Source organism: Gopherus flavomarginatus, chromosome 3 (genome assembly GCF_025201925.1).
Source record: "Gopherus flavomarginatus isolate rGopFla2 chromosome 3, rGopFla2.mat.asm, whole genome shotgun sequence".
Classification (NCBI taxonomy): Eukaryota; Metazoa; Chordata; order Testudines; family Testudinidae; genus Gopherus; species Gopherus flavomarginatus.
The window spans coordinates 242,060,384-242,073,492 of NC_066619.1; the positions used below are offsets into that span (position 1 = coordinate 242,060,384).

Sequence of the window (13,109 nt, forward strand, 5' to 3'; positions counted from 1 at the left end):
CAGACTACCCCGCGTTGATGTCAGTGAAACACCCATGGTGAGCCACAAGCACCTACAATACCACGGAGAAGTACCCCTTCCTATTGAGGTACTCTGTCGCGAGGTGGTCTGGTGCCAAAATTGGAATATGTGTGCCATCTCTCACCCCTCCACAGTTAGGGAAACCCATTTCTGCAAAGCCATCCACTATTACATGCACATTTCCCAGAGTTACAGTCCTTCATAGCAAGATGCAATTAATTGTCCTGCATACTTGCATTAACGCAGCCCCAGCGGTCAACTTCCTGAGTCCAAATTGATTCACAAATTGAGTCCAAATTGATTCCAGTAGCAGTCCGGAGTTGCCAGCTTTCACACAGTGCTTGCCACGTGCTTCTCTACCAATAGGGCAGCTCTCATTCTGGTCTTCTTGCACCGTAGTGGTGGGGCGAGCTCTGCATACACTTCCAGGAAGGTGGCTTTCCACATCCAAAAGTTCTGTAGCCATAGCTCAGCATCCCATACCTGCATGACGATATGATCCCACCATTCAGTGCTTGTTTCTTGAGCCCAAAAGTGATGGTCTACCCTGTGCAGCTGTTCTGTGAATGCCAGAAGCAATCTAATGTTGCTCCTATCCATATCACACAGCATGTCAGGCAACTGGGAGCCTTCTTCAGTTAAGAACTTTGTGATTAACTGCACTGCCATCCACAATGTCTTCATGACAGTTATCAGAGCATAGGAGAGCAGTGCGCGATCCATCCTTCTCACAAAGATGCTGGGGTGCAAGGGCCATTGAAAAATGCCACATAAAAAAGCTGGAAGCCTATAGACTGCTGGGACAGAAAGCAATGAATCATGGGACACTGAGCCTATTCCCAAGATCTGTCATGATCCGCTCGGCTTTCCTGCAAGACCTAGCAGCAGAAGGTGTCGAGCTGGACTGTGGGATAGGTACCCACAGTGCACTGATCATACTGTTGATGCTAGGGCCCCAAGTGACTGAGTTAGGGAATATGAACATGCAATACCAATTTTTATTGTAGCTTTTTTTGAGTGTTGACATAACGTTTGTCTCCCAGACTCTGTAGTGTAGACAAGGCCTTAGAGATTAACACACTTGGATTTGATACTGACCTGGGTGGATTTCCTACATCAACCATATTCTTTAAAAAAATGTGTGAATTTAAGGTAATGAAAGGTACCAGACAAGAGGCTGAAATCCTCTGTTTATCCACAGAATTATAGATAGCATCCCCCGATGCCACACAAATGTGTCTCAGTGCTGATATGGATTGACCACTTGCAGGGAGAGAAAGGAGGTCATACTAAATGATCGTTTAAACCTTTGTCCTCCTAACTGACACTGCCTTCAAAGTTGCCAAAGAATGCCGATTGCCAAGTGTGTTGGAGTGATATTTGTGAAATAAACACTTCACTGGGAACTGCCCTGAGATAATCAAACTCATTTCATTTTAGTTGCACTGTGAACGGTAACTGCACTGCAGAAGCAAATTACATATAGCTGCCTTTTAATTCTTCCTTTCTGCATCGGTATTGTGGCATCATCTGTGATAGCTCCAGAAAATTATAGAACTCTGGAATATCTAGTGCCTTAATTATTCCTCTCTAGCCTAATGCTCATTTCCTTAGTTATCTGACTTACATTTCTCTTCCGGATTTCTCTATGACACACCAGTAACGGTACATGGGTTACAATGGTTTGAGGGACGGTCATAAATGCAGGCCTGTGGGGATGTGTGTGTGTATGGGGGGGAGATGGACAGGGTCACCCCCACCCCCAGATTTGCTGCTTGGCTTGTACTGAGCATGCTCACACAGACTGAGCACGCTCAGTAACACTGCTGAAGCTGGCTGCCCTCAGTCTGTCCCCTCCTCCCCCCCACTATCTGTCAGGAACAGCTCGCTTCACATGCAGCAGCTGCCAGAGGCATTCTGCCTGTGAAGTGCTGAGGCAGGAAGAATATCTCTCGGGTACTGGGAGGAGTGTGCTTGGATGCAGCTTTTAACTCTTTTCAGAGGTGCCTCAGGTGTTCCCTTCAGTGCCAGTCTGAAGCTGCCAGCTGGTATGCAGGAGGGATAAGGCCCTGGCCACACCTGTATCCCATGGGTACTTCCTGTGGGGTGAGGTGTGCCTCTGGGAATGCTAATACACACCCCTCTCCTTGGTGTATTCAGGGAATGCAAGCATCAGCATTCTGGCTGTCCCACATGCAAATAATTAGGGAGTGGCAGGAGTGGAGTCTTTTCCTCTTCTGCCTTTGCATGGAGTAACCAGAAGCCAGCCCTAGTTTATCAGTCTCTCTCTGCTCTGTGTGTGTGTGTGTGTATGTGTATTTATTTACATTATCTATATAAATACTTTATGTAATTAGTGTTACATTTCTTATCTATCTATTTATTGTTGGGCTTGCATAAACATGCACAATCCTCTTAATAATGACAACAGGCCCAGGTTCTTTAAATGAAACAGCTCATCCGTTTGTTACTTGAAAAGTGTACAGAGGCAACTCCCCTGCTGCTGGTGTGGCTGTTACAGTCATTTTTTTCTCTATCATTAAGGGCATCATAATTTGCCAGTAATCACTGGTTAAATCTTCTGTAGAAAACTCCCAGATTGTAAGGCCAGAAGGGACCACTGTGATCATCTGTCTGACCTCCTGCATAACATAGGCTCTACGATTTCCCTAAATTAATTCCTGTTTAGCGACTGGGATTACACCTGGATATTATTATTGATTTGGCAATTTAAAATTTGCATCCTCTTGGACCTCGGGGGCCGCTGCTCTCCAGCATACTATATGCATCCACCACGCGGGGTTCAGAGATACCACCAATGCCCCATGTGATTGCAACAGAGATAAATGCTTTGAGCCTGAAGCTCTTCTTATTTCCACCAATCCTACACCAGTGTAATTCCACTTACTTCAATTTAGTTACTCCAACTTTACAGCAGTGAAACGGGTGCCAAGAAATGTTGAAGTGTGGTGGACTGACATTTTCAGTTCTCTTTGTCTTCATCAGCTGCTTCATGTTAAATGGCAGAATAAAATCAGCAATGAGGATATTTGTAGCCAAACCCAGCAGTTGTCTCCATCAGCACTAGTTTGGTTTTGGCAGCTTTCTAAGTGCAGATATGCTGTCAGGATGGAAGCCCAATAAATTACTAAACAAATTCATTCAGGAAAGCTGCTACGAGGCCAGCAATTGTATAGTCACCAAAAGTTCTGGTGGCATGATAAGAACCTATACTGACAACGAGCAAGACCATTTTAAGGACCTAGCTAGAGATCAATCCAAGTGGTGCTCAGTCTGCAAGGAGGCTATATCCTTTTGGGATTTGTCTTGATGATGATGGTGAATTTACACTGGTACTAGTGAAAGGAAAGTCAGGCCCTTTGTAACTGATAACCTAGGAGAGACCCAGACAAGTCAGCACTACTTTGGTGTCCAGACAGGAAGAATGGTCTTTAGAATTGGAGTTCAGGAGACGTGTTCCTGTAATGCTCCCAATGGTGGTTCAAGAACGTGAGTACCAATCTCAGGGCAGACAGTTAAAAACCAGGGCACAAACCCCAAATTGGTTGTGAGTTGTAAACTTAGATTTCACTAACCAAATGCACCAAGTGCAGACTTCTCAGGCACTTTAACAGCCTTAAGATGGAGTCATAGACCGTCCCCTTAGGTACTCCAGTCTGCCTTGTCTTGCAAGTGCATCTCTGTGATAGATGGCCCTTTACGCCAAGAATCACAACAATATTCAGGTTATGCCTGATCCCAAAGGATCAGTTACTTACTCCATGTTAATTGTACTTTAGGTCTTACACCAAAGACGCTTGTAGCCAATCCAATAGTGAACTATATGAAGATGTATTAAATAGGAAAAGGAAATTGGAGTTATTTTCAAGGCTAAAGCAAGCAAACAGACACATGAATGAGTTATTGTCTTAGATTTCAAAAGGTAGTATAGGCTTCTGCAATCAGCAAGCTGTATTTGATCTTTAGGGCTAACCCAGGCTCAGCAGCTGGGGATCTCTTGCTTATGCCTAGAAACACTCCCCTCACCTCTCCCCCTGCATGAATACAAGCAGCATAGAGATGTTTAGTTCCTTTGGTTTGGGGTTTTTAATCCCCCTCCTGCTATGTGCTCTGAGCTGCAAACTCATCAGATGGGAGGAGTCCACTTGCATGACTCATCTTCACAGGATGGAGAGCAGAACAATAAGAGTCTTTAGTCCTTTTATTATATACAGTTGCAGAGGCTTACAATACAACTGCTCAGATATTACATTACACTTTGTAACAGATATTAAAAGTAAGATTAATGCATGCAGCAATTCACAAGCATCCATAAACTACATACTTTCTTATAATTCTCATATCTATTTTATCAACATTAACCCACAAGTGAACCAGATAGATTCCAGCTGTGCATCCGTCAGTGTCCCATTGAGACATGGGGACCTCGACATGAGCTGGCACTCAACCTGCCAGCATCACAGTTCCATTCCCAGCTCTGTCATAGACTTCCTGTGTGACTGGACAATTCATTGAGGTCCTCACCCTGTGCCATTTATGTCAATGGAAGTTTTGCCATTGATTTCAATGGTTGTAGGATTAGGCCCCTGTAGCAAGGCGGTGTGGCTCCCCTCCCCCGCGGGGAGGGTCGAGCCCCGTCAGTCATCCACGGGGGCAGGGCCGCTGAGCGGAAGTCCTGCCCCTCAAAGGGTCAGGCGGCTACCCGGAAGAATAAAAGCTGGGCCCCAGCCTTCAGTTGTGGCTCGGACTTTGGCAGGAGCAGACGTGCCCACTGCCACTCGTGACTGGGAGGCTGCCTGAGCCAGAGGCCGAGACCAGGAGCCGCCAAAGCTGCCGCGCCCCTACTACGACGAGGAGCCGCCAGAGCTGCCTTGCCCCTACTACGGCCCTGAGAAGCCCCCGAACCAGGCGTGGCCCGACTTCCCCGAAACCCTACTGGACCTGCCACCCAGCCCGGATTGGGAGGAACCGATGGTCCTGGACGTCTCCGGAACAGAGGCCCTGGACCAGGTAGGAATAGAGGGGGAGTTAGGAGGTATGGGAATGCTTAGAAGCCCCCACTGAGATCAGGACCCTATTGTATTAGGCTATGTATACAGTAAAAGACAGCTCCTGCCCTGTAAAGCTTAAACTCTAAATAGACCAGTCAGTCAAAGAAAGAATTCTCATTCCCAATTTTCAGATGGGAAAGAATTACGGGGCTGTAGACTCCAGTCAGGCTGCAGAGCTACCATTGCCGATGTCAGTGTGTTGCGGTCAGGACCCCACTGACCACCAGTAGCGGTGACAACCGCTACCAGGGCCCCGGGCTGGAACGCAGAGGAGTGGGTGGGCCTGCGTTCCCCCTGCCACCCGTAACCGGGTGGCAGATTCCCCCTCTCCCCAGTCGGAGAGGCCGGTAACTGTTTAACTGTATTTGGTGCCCCGCCCGAACCAAGGGCTGGGCCCCCTTTGACTTTGCCACTGCTCTGCCCTGCTCCAAAGGCCAGAGCTGTTTAGAACTGTGTTCGGTGCCCCGCCCGAACCAAGAGCTGGGCCCCGCTGACTTTGCCACTGCTCTGCCCTGCCCCAAAGGGACAGAGCTACTTGTAACTGCGTGTTTGGTGCTCTGCCCTGCTCCAAAGGGCCAGAGCTACTTAGAACTGTGTTTGGTGCCCCGCCTGAACCAAGGGCTGGGCCCCCTTTGACTTTGTCACTGCTCCGACCTGCTGAAAGGCCAGAGCAGACTGTAATTGCAGGGAAGACATCGAGGCCGGTGTGGCTCCCCTCCCCCTCAGGGAGGGTCGAGCCCCGGCGGAACCCGTCTACAGCCCCGTAATTCTTTCCCATCTGAAAATTGGGAATGAGAATTCTTTCTTTGACTGACTGGTCTATTTAGAGTTTAAGCTTTACAGGGCAGGAGCTGTCTTTTACTGTATACATAGCCTAATACAATAGGGTCCTGATCTCAGTGGGGGCTTCTAAGCATTCCCATAATACAAATAAAATAATAATAATAAATAGTAAGAATTACAGTATTAACTCTATTAGTGTCCAAGACTGTTGGTACCTACTTTTCAGCACTACAATGACAAGGCTTACAAGAAGACATTAGTACTAGAAGGAGGGAAGGTCTATTAATGTGATATATGTAAAACAAGGAAAGATATGTGAATGAATACTAATATTGAGGGAATCCTGGCAGAAATGAGTTTCCAGGAGGGATTGAATGAGTAGCAACTAGTGGCTTGGCAAGGTGCAGCATGAAAAATTGCTGTAGAGATGTTTGTGGGATAGATGGGCAAAGGAGGGCATTAATGAATTAATTTTCAAAGGTGCTCTGAAATGACGTGTGAAATCCTGTTTTAAAGCAATGACATGAAAACAGTTGTGACAGCAGAAGGGATGATATTTTTGATCTGGAAGGTTCTGAGGCAGTTGGGGTTTGGCAGTTGGACAAGAGCATGGTGAAGGGAGGTTTTGAAGGCTGATAGTCAACAGAGAGTAATCAAAGTGTGCTTCTACTTTGAAAAATTACTTTATAAAAGTTGCTTGTTTTTTATGTCCCAATGACCCTAGATCAATTAAGTTTGTGACATAATGCAGGAGAACTTGAACTTTTTGACAGGAGGAACTCCGCTCTCGCAGTAGGCTTCAAGGGCATAGTAATTACACTTCAGTCTAATTATGTGTCACTCTTTCACAGAATCAATGAGACATATCTTTACTGCAGCCTAATCACCTTGCTCTTAAAGGTTAGCTCAGGTGAGGGCTAATAATGTCTCCTGCCAAAAGTTCAAATTCCCCTGCACTATGTAAGGGTTTATCTTTCCTTTCAAATGGAGCTAATGTGATATGGAGTCACTGAGTGTCGATAATCATGGCACTCCAAGGTGCCATTTTTACAGTCACTTTTCAGAGGAGAATTAATGACTCTGTCCTTTAAAACAAAGGCAATAATTTCTTTTATAGTGGGTTGGCACTTCCAGTGCTACTGTTTAAGGCAACAAAATCAGTAGCTGTGTATTCAGTCATTTTTCTGTTGAACTTATTATATCTAATATACAGTAAGCAACCAGCAACTATATTCCTTTGCTCAGGAAAATTTAAAATGGATGTTATTGAAGTTTTGTTCAGGGAGATAAGATAAGGAGAGAGAATAAGGAAGCAGAAAAGGAAAGAGAAAATAAGAATTTTTTTAAATTAGGTGTGAGTAACATTTAAAATATTTCCCAAGGACACTTCAAATAAACTGAGGGTCTCACCTACCAGAGGACCTTTATTGTGCATTCTAGTGTATTTTACATTACTTGTATATAATTATCTTAATTATAATTTAGAGGCAGTGCATACAAATTTGCCCTCTTTTAGAGGACCTAAAATCCACTTGACCCTAAAGCTTTTCTCTCTAATGCATTAAAGCTTGATGACTCTTAGAAGTGATGCTAAAGCAAACAAGAGCCTGAAAACCCCACAGTCAGCTTTGCTACATACATGTAGCAAACAAAAAAACTGTGATGAACAGAATGCAAAGTTTGGAATCTCTACCAGTAAACCTTGTAAAATCCAGATGGTTATGAGGCCACCACCATACACTACAATGCCCTTCTATACACCTATGTCTTCCATCAGCAAACTCTGCCTCTTCCTTATCCTTTGTCTGAGGAGAGACTTGGTTTGCCATCACCCTCCAGTATTGTTTGGGTGGATAGTACAGTTTCTCTCCTCCTTCATATCTGCAGTAGCAGATGTCAACTCCTCTTTCCGTGTCTTTTCCTCTTTTAAATAACCCATGTGGTGTCCATTCTTTCTTCTTTCCGCCTCTTTTTTCTCTTTTCCAGTGCATTTGTCCCCTTTTGGGGACAACAGAGAATCTGCTCCAAGATGTTCTAACTTGGGTGCTAAAGTTAATCACCTAAATCCACATTTAGGCATCTAAATAAGTGGCCTAATTTTCAGAGGTGGGTTTGACTTCATTTTTCAGCAGGTACTCAGCTAGCCTGGACAAAAGACAAGAGGCAGTGGACATGGTTTAATTAGGCCACTGCTTTATTCATTTAAAATATCTGGGAGTACCCAGCAATAAAATGTACAGTGCAGGTCATCATCATTTCCTTAATCATTTCTACATAATTGGGAGTGCTGATGTCAACCTGCCCCCTCCCCTTTCCCAACCTGGTCCCAGTCATCCCATTGCTGGGATCCCACCACCTTCCCCTCACAAAAGGATTAAGGGGGCTAGAAAAGGAAGGGGAGTGGCTCCCTGCTGTAGGAGGCTGAAATCACCTCAGCTCCTGTAAGGCATGATTTCCTTTAAATCTTGTTCCAGTTCTTTTTATCTGCTAACTGTATCCCTTCCATAACAAGTACCTGGAATGGACTTCTGCCACAGGGAGGCATCAGAAATTTAATTTGACTGCTTTCTCCCAACCTCTACCACGTTCTCAGATATATACTGATTTCTTCCTTAATACTGGACAAAAATATATGTGCTCCCCATCCTCTGTCAGTAACTCGGGTGCCCAATAACATGTCCCAGTGACGAATTATCAAATCCCCTTGGTTACATATGAATTTAGCCACCTCCCTATTCATCAACCCATGGAGGCTTCGTTGCTCCCTACCACACCCTATGCTGCAATATGTCAGACAAGATAATCATCACTCCTGGGAAAAATTCTGGATCTGCCCTAAATCCCTCTTAGCTTTGATCATCAAGTCAATCCTCTTACATTTTCCCAAATCATTTTCACCAAGGTGAACAATAATTGCATCTGCCGGCTCTCAGGATGCTGAAGAGGGGATAAGGGGAAGCAGCTGGTCCCACAGTGTGTCCCTTCTTCCATGCCAGCTTAGAACTGCCTCACCACCTAGGCCCAACTGTAAACCTCCAGATGACCTGGAAGCCCACCTATATGCCCAGGATATAATAAGGTGGCTGCCGATCCACCACTGTTCGCTTGGCCCATTTGCATGATTCGGAAATAGGAAGCACAGGAAAATTAGTTCTGATTTTTTACCTGAGATCTCATGTATATCCTGTATGCAGCTGAATGCCACCATCCAATAGTCTGAATTGCCCTGGCCCCTTCAGTGTGATCCAGGTGAGACAGGCCTTCTCTGGGACTGCATGGGATATAAATACCACCCCCTTCCAGTCAACTAGAAGGACAGTGCCCCCATGACCTGTTCCAGATGTTTCCTTCTCCTCCCCTCTTCATCCAAGTAAATTTTCCACCTCCTTCCCCCTGCTACCAATTGCAAAGGCACTCCTTAAAGGGGCAACAACCCCTTTCCTTCCTGCTAGCTGGACAAGGACCCACTGTATGCAGCTGCGGTGAGCACATTTTATTTAGCAGCTAGCTCCTAATTCCTGTAAAATAGAATTAAACCCCTCTATCATATGATTGCCACCAGGAGGTGGGGCCACATTGAAAGAAAGAGGTAAAAATAAAATGGGTTAAGTTTTTTCCCCCAAAGTAAATACATGGAATCTCCAAATTTGAAAAGTTCAGTATAGTCCAAAACTTATCTGACCACACATTAAGGTTTTCTCACCACTAGTTTGTAATGCCCAGATACTTAAGATTTCGCCTGCTGTTATTTTCCTCTGAAGCTTGAGATGACCTTCCCTAACTCACATGAGTAAAATGCTCTTCCCTGGATGATAGATGGGTCAGACTTTCATGATAATACCGTTGGATAGGTCATGAGGATATGAGACCTCACTGTGAGTTCTGGCAGATGAGAACAGGATTGCTTAAAAATTTATTTGCTCCCCTTTAGCGAGTTCCCAGAGTGTTGTGTTGGGCAGCTGCTCTTCTGTCCTGATAGAAGCTACATGAGTTCCATTTTCCCAAACCTTTTGTTCAACTTAGATGTGAAGGTCATGATATTATATAGGCTCAGCTCCAATAGAACGACACTCACTGATTTACACCACAGACTGTAGTGGAATCAATTACAATCTCATTTCAGATGTGATATTAAGTGAGAGGATGGATAACAACTGTTAAGAAAGAATTGGCATGAGAAAGGAAGATGGTTACAGCAGTAAGACTGACGTTGCTCAGCTTAGCGATGTGCACTTGTAGATGGTTCCCTGAAAAGTATTTTTTGAAATAATTTTTACAAATGACTTGCCTCTTGTGGGCATTGTAGAAGAACTGAGTCTTGTGGAGGGATTTGGATGAAAAGAGAATAACTGGCTCAGCCTATCAGACTTGGGGAGGCATCCCAGGAGTAGGAGATAGAATGGAAAAGTGGAAGGTGTCTCTTATAGGGTAATGACACTAAGGCCCCATCTACACTGGCAAGTTTGTGCGCCGTAAAGCAGCTTTGAACGCTGTAACTCCCAAGGTGTATACACTGCCAAGCCACTTAGTGTGCAGAAACTGCGTAGTTGTAGTGCTCTAAAAAACCACCCTGATGAGAGGCGTAGAGCTTTCTGCACCTTGGCTACAGTGCCGCAGTGCCAGTGTAGACACCATGGTGATTACAGTGCTGTGATTGGCCTCAAGGAGGTGTCCCACAATGCCTGTTCTCACCTACCTGGCCATCGGTTTGAACTCTACTGTCCTGCCCTCAGGTGCTGTGCCCATGAGCTGCCGGTTCTACAAAGAGTTGGATGCAATACTTAGTGGTGACCCCACCTCCACTGTGAAGTCCCTTGGGGATACTTCGTTGGCTTCATTACCAGTTGAGAGTGGACTGAGCCAGGAGGAGGCAATCTTGGCTGAAGAGGGGGGGGAGGAAGCTAAGGCAGAGGATGACTCAGACGCCAGAGATGCATGCAGTCAGGAGCTCTTTTCTACGCCAGAGGAGCCTAGCCAGTCACAGCAGTTAGATCTTGGTGAAGTGCAAACAGGAGAGGAGGCCCCTGGTAAATGGATTTCATTTTGGGAATTGCTGAAGCGAGTTGCTGGGGGCAGGAGGGTTGCAGAAATCAGGCTTGTCTCCCACCTCCTGCCTAGTTTGAGTGGCGGAACAGGCTGTTGATACACTCTCTCACTTCATGTGAATCTCCCTCAGAGATCTCCAGGAAACTCTCATGGAGATACTGGGCAATCTGCTCCTGCAGGTTCCTCAGCAGAGCTGCTTTGTTTCTTGCCCCATTAGCAGTAACTTTCCCGTACCATTGTGCCATCACGGGGGGAGGGAGAGGAACAAAAAGCTGCACACAGGCTAGATGCGTAGGGGCCAGGGTGGAAGCTGCAGGTTTGGAGAAGACCCTCCCTTGATTCCCTGCTCACCCTGAGCAGTGAGATCTTCCATAATGATCATCTCCTGTGGAAAGTGTGGGAACAGGAATGATTATCAGGCCCCCTCTGTCGTGCTAGCTCTCCCCAAGTGTCCAAAAGTCACATGCCCAGTGTACAGCAGGGTCTGGGAACAGTGATTTACCTGCCCCTGCGGCTGCTCACCATTTTGGGAGTCTTGTGGCTTATGTGTGCTTGCCTGAGGTCAGTCAGTTAGTGACAGGTGTGTGAGTACTGGCTGTGTTTTAAAGCACTGAAACAGTGCGGTCTGTGTTGCGAACAATACTGCTTCTGTAAAATGTTGCATTTAAACTTCACAGAGATGATCTTGAGAGGTCGCAGAATGGCTGCACAGAATTAGAAAGTGGCCAAGAAGAACTAAGGAGGACTTAATGCATGAGGTTATGATGCACTCCGCCACCGAGAAAAAGGAATTGAAGGAGTGGTGGGACAGCGAGAAGAGAGAACGAAAGGAAAATGCGGCACACCAGAAAGAAGCCACAAAGCAGCTCTTAACAGTTATGGAGTACCAAGTGGACACTCTCCAGGAGATACTAGCTCTTTGTCCGAGCAGCTCTGTGTCCGCCCTCTCCTGCAGCTGCTGTTGCAAAACTTTCCCATGAGCCCCCACACACACTGCCAACACATGCTTATCAACCTCCTGGCTCCACTCTCTATCTGCAGCATTCCACTCCTCCCTCCTCACAGTCCAGCAGTGTGGACTCCCAATACCCACAGCACTCAACACTCATCCCTCTGCAATTTGGCCCTGCTGAAGTACAGCACCCACTGCATCCTACTCCAAAGGAGAAGATTGGGATCATACCCCTGGACATATACAAATCTGTAGCTGTCCCAGGACCCCTCTTCCTTTTGAGACCTTCTCTTCCTCCCATTCCTTCCATTCTCTCATCACCCTCCCTGCTGATGAATTTTTTCGTTTAACTCTTTCCTCTGGCTGTTTTCTTTCAATAAAAGAATTGTGTTTGTTTGAAAGCAATCGTTATTCTGTTAAGTGAAAGCAAAAAGAGCACTGCAAAGCAACATACAATTATGTTAAAGTGCCTTCTTGCATCATGTGCACCAATCACCTCCTAGCATTACAAGAAATGCAATCCTGAGCTTAGCAAAAAATATTAGTGGCTTTCATCTTCAAATTGCTGCCTCAAAGCACCCCTGATCCTTATGGGCCCATGCTGTGCCCTTCTAATAGCCCTGGTCTCCAGCTGTTCAAACTCAGCCTCCAGGCGCTGTCTCTCTGTGATCCAGCCCTGAGTGAAGCTTTCACCCTTCCCTTCACAAACATTATGGCACATACAGCACGCAGCTATAAACATAGGAATATTGTCATCAGCCATGTCCAGCATCCCATACAGGCATCACCAGTGGGCTTTTAAATGGCCAAATGCAAACTCCACAGTCATTCTGCACTTGCTCAGCCTGTTGTTGAACCGCTCCTTGCTGCTGCCAAGTTGCCCTGTGTATGGCTCCATGAGCCACAGTATTAAGAGGTAGGCGGAGTCTCCCAGGATCACAAGGGGCATTTCGACTTCCCCTATGGCGATCTTCTGGTCCAGAAAGAAAGTTCCTGCTTACAACTTCTTGAACAGGCCAGTGTTCCAAAAGATGTGTGTGTCATGCACCTTTCTGGACCAGCCTGCGTTAATGTCTGTGAAACGCCCACAGTGATCTACAAGCACCTGGAGAACAACTGAGAAATACCCCTTGTGATTAATGTACTCAGTGGCTAAGTGGTCTGGTGCTAGAATTGGAATGCGCCATCTATCACCCCGCTGCAGTTAGGGAAGCATATTTGGGCAAAGCCATTCA

At 46.0% G+C, this 13,109-nt stretch overlaps 1 long non-coding RNA gene across 1 annotated transcript; it reads left to right on the forward strand.

Moving 5' to 3' along the window:
* The first annotated feature begins 2,278 nt into the window (after nt 1-2,278).
* Nucleotides 2,279-12,232, forward strand: LOC127048401 (uncharacterized). The gene is made up of 3 exons (XR_007773646.1): nt 2,279-2,320; nt 10,610-10,903; nt 11,600-12,232. It is a non-coding gene; the product is annotated as an uncharacterized LOC127048401 (long non-coding RNA).
* The last annotated feature ends 877 nt before the right edge of the window (nt 12,233-13,109 follow it).